We start from the raw sequence: 9,554 nt of genomic DNA on the forward strand, positions 1-9,554 counted from the left end.
GATGTTTCTCAGCACTGCAGAATGTTGATTTGATGGATCAAGGCAGACCCTTAAATCGTGTGCTTACGAATATATATGACCCTCTTGAGAAATTTCACCAGTCGGAGTGCCTATCTGTATGTAACATAAATCAGATTAAAATGTAGCTCGATGAAAGCCAGGTTCTGACCTGAGAATTCTGAAGCTGCCCCGGAGAAAGAGAAAAGGTAAAACAGATAGTAGGAAAAGACCAAAGAACTTCTGGCTGCCTTGCTTTCTCTGTCCGAAGTGTATCTCTGCATATCTTATCTCTCAAACACAGCTAGATGCTTCCCCATCTCCTCAGCCTCTACAGACAATTAATGCTAAAGGAAAGGGAAGCTAACGAAAACTAAGTGATGGGGAATTGGCAGCTGCCAATTCTAGAGTCCCCTTTAGCTTTTCCTATCTGTATCCAAGTGAACTTCAGAATTCTCAAAAGTTAGAGCTTCCCATCTGTGAAGGTACTTTTCATGTAATAACTAAAGTATGCAACATATTGTATCTTAATGAAATGTGATAGCTTCCTAATTTTTCTTAAAAAATCAAAACCCTTGTGATATGCTTTGCCTGTTCAGGAACCTCCAAATTTACCTTGAAAATTGGGCTTTTGGTGACATTCCATGGCAGATCGCCTTGTGTCCTTTTGGAAAGTTTTTGGAAGCCCCCAAACTACTCAAGAGCAGTAGATGTGAGAGTAACTGGATGGTGTTTTGCCATCTTCTGGGCTTGGAGCAGGGGTCACTGGGGGTGTGGGGAAGGGAGAGAGTTGTGAATTTCCTACATTGTGCAGGGGGTTGGACTAGATGACCGTATGATTCTATGACTCTATGAGATCAAGATTTGTGTTGCTTCAATATTTATACATTTGAATACATTTGGATTTGAAAAAAGGAAACGTTCTGCCTTTTGTCCTCAGTTTTCCCCTCTGTTTCCCAGCCAAGTCGCTTTCCCTCGATAATAGATAAAGTAAGAAAAGAATAGATGTGCTCAGCTTTAAATATAAACACTCCCATCTCAAAGCAAAAGAGAGTTGGAGAGAAGGGAGCCAATGATACCCTAAGGGGAAATTTCATCTCAGGAGTACTGACCTTTCAGAGAAAGCAAATTAAATTATCTTCCTCATCTTTTACTAGGGCTGTGACATCATTAAAATTCACGTTACATACCAGCGTACTTTGTTTTGTATTCATAACCTTAAACCAAAATTAATCAGCTGTCACATGGAGTTAACATAGTTGTTAATGGTGCTGGCCTAAAATACACATTGCTTCTGGAGTCAGGGAAGGGGTGGGTGGGGGTGAGGCAGGTTTTGTGGACATCCTTTTCGCACAGCCAAACATCTGGGTCAGACTTTGTATAAGGCATGGCCCACAAGTGTTCAGCCGGAGAAGCTGATCCTGAGGGCAGAGCTCAGCCCCAGAACTTTGAAAGTCAGATTTGATCTCATCATGTCTCCAGCACCATACACTGACCTTGAGGAGTCAAGAAGCTTCTATGATCCAAAGAAATAGAAGCTTCATCTGGAAAGGATTAAGACAAGTGTCACATATCCATGTAATATGAGCCACTGAAGACTAGAGATGGGCACAAACAGCAATACGAACTAAAAAAAGCCATGAATAGCCCAATCTGCTATTCGCAAACAAGCTGTTCGTGAGGCCCCATTCTAAATGAACAGGTGGTCGTTGCAAGCCTCATTCGTTGCTGTTCATCAAGCCAGACGGTCTGGCACTTGCAATCAATTCCCTTGGCAACTCAGGCAGGGATTGTCTGAACTCTGTCTGAACTCCTGCTGTTGCCCTGGAAACCCCAATGCAAGCCCAATTTAGCTTGATAGGCAGGTCTTCCTTGCAAGTGTGGACTGGAGTTCCAAACTTGTTACAAAAGGAAAAGACCAGGGGGAAGGGGGGCTCCCAGTTTTGGCTTTCAGGGAAAGACAGCTGCTGTTAGAGAGACAGGGTGAGTGCATTGGAGCTTGAATTTTCTTTGTGTGTGTGGTGGGATAGGGATCTACCCCTTCAGGTTCTAGGGCAGCTGCCAGGCTCTGGGGCTAAGCTATTATTTATTATTAGTACCTTTCCTGCTGCATGCTCAGGTAGAGTTTCTGGGAGTGGTGCAGTAGGGATCTACCCTTTCAATTTCCAGGGCTGCTGCCAGGCTCTGAGCCAAGCTATTATTTATTATTGGTACATTTCCTGCTGCCTGCTCAGGTAGAGTTTCTGGGAGTGGTGCAGTAGGGATCTCGATGGCTGGAGGAGAGCCTGCTGGCCCTCACGAACAACGAACATGTTCTTAACAGGATCATGTTCATCAGTGTTCAGTGTTCATTGTTCATTTTTCGTGGATGGCAACGAACAACGAACACCATGTTAATTTTTTTTTTCTTTTCGTGCCCATGTCTACTGACGACACAGTGGTAAATATATTGGTCCTGCTAGAACTTTACTTTATGTGGTGGGGCATACTCTCCTTCCTGTAAGGATCTACCAAGTAACCTTCAAAAGTCTCCATTGTTGGTTAGTAAGAGCTTTATTGAAAAGTTGCTAGTACCATGATCTTACTGGGGTCTGTCATGAGCTGTGCTGGCCCAAGCAGAGTAGTCAAAGTCCAGTACAAGATCAGAGCACAAGTCCAAAATCCAAAAGCCAAGTCAGGGGGTCTACCACAGGTCAGTGAAAGAAAGGCAGGTCCAGAGGTGGGCAGAGACAGGGCACAGTCCAGAGGCAGCAAGGCAAGGTTCAAGGGAGTGGTTGAAGCAGTAGCCAGAATTCAACTCATTGCTTCCACACCTAGCAGTTCTTCTAGACTGGATTTTATAGCCAGGTGTGATTTGCAGCCAGCTGCTTGGGCTCTCTCCTGATGCTACTCATCGTCAGTATCCACAAGCAGCTGGCGTTGTCCCAGGAGACTAGTACTGCACCTTCTCTCCTGCACCTCTACTCTCTGCCTTCATCTGCAGCATTCTTTGGGTGTGGGCGAACCTGGGGGGGTGGAAGCCCCTGACTGGGCTTCCCCTGTGGTGTTGGACATCCCTGGTTGGGCTTCACCTGTGGTGTAAGAGCTGGAAGGTGCTGGTGGTTCTGCCTCAGCTGCTGGCTGTGGACTCTGATTAGCCAGCTGGTGCTCTTCCTGATCACCTGCGTGGCTGAGTCAGGGCTGGTTACATGAAGCTCCTCTTCTTCTGAGGAGCCAGGGCTGGCTATATGAGGTTCCTCTCCTCCTGAGGAGTCCTCACTTTCATTGGGCCAAACTGGCCCATGACAGCTTCTTTGCCAGGAACGAGGGTACAAGCTGGAATCAGGCATATATATCATTCAAAGGCTAACACTCCCCCTTGGCTAATCGTTCCCCTTTTCCCAAAGTCTGGCTAATTCCACTGGGAAACATCTATGCAGGGGATGAGACATGGGGAGAGATGACACCCAGGTGTTCAAGGTTATGCAGGCTTCTTTTCCCATAGCCCAGCGGCGAGAGCACAGTCTCACAGAGATAACTTCAGGAACAAACAGAGAGTATAAAAGACAACTTACAGTTCAGGCACAGCATATCTTTGCCCCCATATTCGGAAAGAAGAGAAGGACACAAGGGCTTGGGTGAAACAGGGCCTTTTATTGACCATTCAACATAAACTTGACTAAACCTTAACTAACGGCAAGGGTGAAACTAGCGGTACAGTTCGAGCAAGGGGGTCGCTGTGACCAGCTCCTCGTACTGCATGGGCGAGCACCCCCTTGCCCTAGGCGCAAGCCATCCACTGCATGGCTATAACCCAGCCGGCCAGGCTAATGGTTCCCCCCTTTAAAGCGCCATACACCCCAGCCGTAAGGCCCGAGGTAATGCCTTTTCCGGGGGGTCCCAAGGGCAGTCTGCCCTCTCAGCTGGCAGCCGTAAGGCCCGCCAGCCGATCCGAGACAGACCCCCATTCCCCACCAATGGGGATGTGCCACCGGGTGCTCACCAGCCCGCTCTGCCTACCCCAGCTAACCTGCCAGCAACCAAGCTACATCTAAACCAGGCAGTACAAGGTAGGCGAAAAACACCCCCCACAAACTGCCAATCAGTGAGGGGTGAAAAAATTCCTACCTGGCCCCAAAACAGCGACCGGCTATACCTGTACTGCCTCCCAAAGGGGCAAGGAGGGCGGGACGAACCAGCCCGAGACTGCATGGAGGGAAGGGCGGGCGGAGCCAATAACGGCTCCCAAACCCCGCCCACAACAGGCACCCGGATGCCCGGGAAAGCCTGCCGCTCTCCCTCCGTGCATGAGGGCAAAGCCAGGCACCCGGATAAGCGTGCACGCACGCTCCGGGGAGTGCCTATTTGCCCCCATATTCGGAAAGAAGAGACGGACACAAAGGCTTGGGTGAAACAGGGCCTTTTATTGACCATTCAACATAAACTTGACTAAACCTTAACTAACGGCAAGGGTGAAACTAGCGGTACAGTTCGAGCAAGGGGGTCGCTGTGACCAGCTCCTCGTACTGCATGGGCGAGCACCCCCTGCCCTAGGCGCAAGCCATCCACTGCATGGCTATAACCCAGCCGGCCAGGCTAATGGTTCCCCCCTTTAAAGCGCCATACACCCCAGCCGTAAGGCCCGAGGTAATGCCTTTTCCGGGGGGTCCCAAGGGCAGTCTGCCCTCTCAGCTGGCAGCCGTTAGGCCCGCCAGCCGATCCGAGACAGACCCCCATTCCCCACCAATGGGGATGTGCCACCGGGTGCTCACCAGCCCGCTCTGCCTACCCCAGCTTACCTGCCAACGTTAGGGCCAAGCCTCTGCTTAGGCCCCAATGCCCCACATCTCCTGCAGGGCTAACCTCAACCCTTGCCGCAGGTCAGTAAGAAAGATCTCGTTACCCTTGAAGGACAGGTGAACGCCATCCCCCCTATAGAGGTTGGCGTACGTGTCCCTAATTTGAGGATGGGGTAAATAGACCCCCAGGCCCTCACCCAAAGCCTTAAACATGGCCTTATTAGCCTTATGCCTGGCCCGTTCAACAGCATCATGATCCAATGCCTCCTTCCACACCCGCCGGGGGAGGATGGCCGACCACATAATGAGGACGCCAGGCCACAGGCTCAAGATAAACTTAAGATCGGCTCGCGCTTGCAGTGTAAGCGCCTTCCCCTTAATCCAGCCTAAATCATTACCCCCTAAATGTATAACCAAGAAATGAGGTGGAGGGGCAGACCTTCCCTCAAACAAGAGAGGCAACAGGCCCGGCCAACGTAGGCCCCGACGGCCCTGCCACTCAATCTGGGCCCAACGACTGAGGCCAAGCTGGGATCCAAGGTGGGTCCTCTTGGCCTGATGGGCGGCCCAGAAGACCATGCTGTGTCCGCAGATGAGGATCCGACACCTCCCACGGCGAACCACAGCACCTAAAAGAAAGAACAGTCAGACACAGCTCAAATCGAGGCAGGCAGAGGGCGGACATACCCCCTGTAAGCCGCCGAGCGCCAACGCCCCACCTTGCGAATATCAGCTTCAGGGTAACCCATCGCCACCGCTGTAGAAGCCGCCCCAATTCTAAAAGAATGGGTACCAAACTTGAAGCCCTCAAGGCCCAACTTAGCCAAGGCCCACCCAGTAACGGACCAAAACTGATACCTCGTAAGAGGAGACAGGTCGCAATGGCGAAAGAGAAGACCCTCGCCCCTTCCCCTCTTCTTAAGGTACGCCCTTAAGCCCCGGACAGGGCACAGTTCAGTGTCAGCACACGAGCCCAGCCAAACAATCGACCCTTTACAACGTTGGTCCGTTTTGGACGTCCGGATACATAAAGAGACTCTCTCCCCCACAAACCGTACATCCCTGAATAGCAATGCACGCTGCGAGAGGTCTGAGCCAGACTGAGCCACCAACTCCCCAACCCTGAGGGCCCCAAAGAAAGCTGTAAGCGCGGCTGCATGGAAGAGCACAGCTTCATAATCTGATGAGCAAACCGACTGCCAGGCACCACCCAGGCCCTTCAGGATGGCTGGCGAAATAGGCTGCCTGGCATCAGGCCGAATGCCGGCCTCCCTAGACCAGCCCTCAAGCATCTTACGAATCCTGAAGTCGCCAGTCACCTCCGGAAATCCTTTCGCCTTGCTAACAAAAGCCAGGGCCGCTAAGAGCCCCCGAATGGACCCGACAGATAGGCCGTCAGACCTCCTCGCCACAAAAAACTGCAGAAGATGTTCAGCCGGTATGGGCCAGCTCTGCTCCAAACCGGCCCCGATCCGGAAGCTCGCAAACTGTCGTACAGCGCGATCATACGCCCTTCTCGTGCTGGGGGCGATGGCTAGACGGATGGCTCTGTGCACTTCATCCCTCCAAGACTCCACAACTCCATGGGCATCAGAGAAGGCAAGGGATCGGCTTCTGGGGCGAGCAAGTGAAAGCGCTCCATCTGCTGGCGAGACAGAGCGTCCGCCACCCCATTGTCAATACCAGGGACATGCCTTGCCCTGAACAAAATGTTCAGGCGCAGGCAACGGAGCATGAATGGCCTGACCAGCCCCATGACCCTGGGAGACTTGGCAGAGAGGGAATTAATAATGTGCACCACCGCCATGTTGTCACACCAAAAGTGGACAACATGGTTGGCGAGCTCATCCCCCCACAACCAGAGCGCAACCAGGATTGGAAAAAACTCCAAAAACGTGAGATCCCTGGTAACACCCCCAGTGTGCCACCCTGCCGGCCAAGGCTCAGCGCACCAGTGTCCTCTAAAATAGATACCGAACCCCCAAGTCCCAGAAGCGTCTGAAGCCACCCGCAACTCCGCTTCCAGTAGCAATTCTTCCCGCCATAAAGCAATCCCATTAAACGAGGCAAGGAAATCCTCCCACACCTGAAGGTCATCCCTAACACCTCGAGACAACCTAACCTTATGGTGGGGCAAACGGAGTCCAGCCATGGCCCCACACAGGCGTCGCAAAAAGGGGCGCCCAGGCGCCACAGCCTTACAAGCGAAGTTTAGGTGACCAACAAGCTGTTGCAGCTCGCGCAGCGTCACCTTACGCTTCCCTTGCATGGCGGACAACCGCTCACGCAATTCAGACACTTTAGCCGCTGGGAGACGAAAGGTCTGCGCCACCGTGTCTATCTCAATCCCCAGGTAGGTTAATACCTGGGTGGGTCCCTCGGTCTTCTCGTGCGCCAAAGGAACACCCAGTTCCTCCGCCAACGCCATAAAGCCTGTTAACAAGCGGGAACATTGACCCGATCCCCGAGGCCCACAAAAAATAAAATCATCAAGGTAGTGGGCGGAGTCACGGCATCGCTGCCTTTGACGCAAGGCCCACTCCAAAAAGGAACTAAACTTCTCAAAGGCTGCACAAGACACAGAGCACCCCATTGGGAGCGCCCTGTCTATGTAAAATTGGCCCTCAAACAAGAACCCCAACAACTCGAAATCCCCTGGGTGAACAGGAAGAAGGCGAAATGCTGACTTGATGTCGCATTTCGCCATTTCCGCTCCCAAACCATTACTCTTCACCATGCTAACCGCATCATCGAATGACGTATACCGTACGGAGCACAAATGCTCCGGAATGGCGTCGTTAACTGAATCCCCCTTGGGAAAAGACAAGTGATGTATCAGCCGATACTCACCCGCTGCCTTCTTAGGCACTACTCCAAGGGGGGAACCCTCAAATTGGGCACTGGAGGAACTGCAAATGGGCCTAATACACGCCCCTCAGCACATTCCTTGCCAATCTTACGCCTAACAACGTCCTCTAAACCATTAACTGACTGCAAATTTCGAGACATAAAAGGGGACCTGGGGCCCTGAAACGGAATCCTAAAACCAAATGTAAACCCGTCTAACAAAAACTGCGCAGAAACTCGATCAGGATAATCCCGTAGGGCCTCAACCAGAGCCCTCAGTTTTATGGGAGAAGGACCCTTTGTCAGGAACAGCCTGCCCGGAGCCACCTCCTGGGCGCCTGTTCCCACCACCCCGTGGCTTGGGACGGGGGCAGGCTGAAAATGAGTGGGAACCTCTACATTGCGGGCACTCATGCTTAAACCCGCAGCCTTTTCTGGAACACACGCCTTGATAGGCAAAGTCCCAACAAAGCAGCCGGGGCTGAACCGACTGCCCCGCTGAGGCGCGGGCACCAGAGGTGGAGGCAGGCCTATATAACAAGTGCCCACTATCTGCCCTATCACCAAGATTGGGTTTGGCCGGGGCCATTAACTGCAGCCAGAGCTGCTGATGGATTCGATCCCAAGGCAAGGTGGGATCAGCGGCAGCACGCATACGGAACTCTTCGTCGTACTGCATCCAAGCAGCACCAACGAAGTCCGTATATCCTCTGTATATTATGTCAATATATTGAAACAGGGGGGCCACCCTCTGAGGCTGCGCACGGGCGATAACCCCGGCATATATCAACATACCCGGCAGCCAATTGGCCCATGATCGGTCAACCTTCCGTCGCCTCATCCTCTCCTTATCGCGCTCATCCATGTCCTCCTTATCCTTCTTTTCCAACTCCCGGAAAAGAAGGGTAAAGACGTCAACGAACTCGCCACGCAATATCTTATCCCTGGTGGCAGGCGTCAAGTGGTCTCCCAAAGGGAGGGCCGCATCCCCAAACGGCGTGGCCCGATAGGGCAATGCCCCCAGGGCGGTCGGCTGATAATAAGGACCACCTAGATAAGAAGGCCAGAAGGCCGAAGGTTGCCCCAACAGCTGCGAAGCACAACCAGCAAGGGCTGCAGCAACGGGCGCAGCAGGAACCTGACCAGGCCCCCCAATCCCTTGCTGACCTGGAACAGGCACGTGACCCCAGGACTGCCATGGCCCTACTCCAACAGATTGCAGCTGCCCAGGGATCCCAGGCCAGCCTGCTGGACCAGCAGAAGAAGCTTGTGTCAACTGAGATCCCCAGCTGGCAGGAACACCAGCTGTCCCTATAGGCCCCCAAGGCCATGTGTGAGACGTCTGTGGCAAAGCAGACTTACCCTCACTCTCCGCCTGATCCACAGCCACCGCCACGTGAGGAACTTCCGACACCTCAACCGTGTCATCCTCCGCCCGTGCTGAAGACCCAGCTCTGTCACGGTCCTCCTGAGGCACACCCACTTCAGCTGCCACGTCGCCTGCAGAACTTTCCAGAACAGAAAGACGCATGAGGACATCTCGCTGAAAAGTGGCCTGAGAAACCTTCTTTGAAGCTCTACCAGCCCTACTAGGAACTGCCTGCCCAGAGTAAACCCCCTTGGCCCGCTCCAATGCGGCCAACTTGTCCAAAATCTCTTGCCGAAGTGACCCGGCATCGTCCTCATCAGAGGACGACACAGGGGCAGGCATATTGACTCTGAGGCGCTTAGCAGGCTGCTTGCCTTTGCTATTGCCCACACCCTTCTTAGGAGGCATAATGCCAAATATATGGGGGGGGGGGCGAAAAATGCCCACCAACTCACAAAGCCCAGGCAACCCCCAGTAACCTAAAACACTCGGGACAAGACCAAATCGTGCCCCCAGGTCACGGCCACAAAAGCTTAGCCCGAGCGACCCAGTTATCCAACCTT

The sequence above is a fragment of the Eublepharis macularius genome, chromosome 8 (assembly GCF_028583425.1).
Source record: "Eublepharis macularius isolate TG4126 chromosome 8, MPM_Emac_v1.0, whole genome shotgun sequence".
In the NCBI taxonomy this organism is placed as follows: domain Eukaryota; kingdom Metazoa; phylum Chordata; class Lepidosauria; order Squamata; family Eublepharidae; genus Eublepharis; species Eublepharis macularius.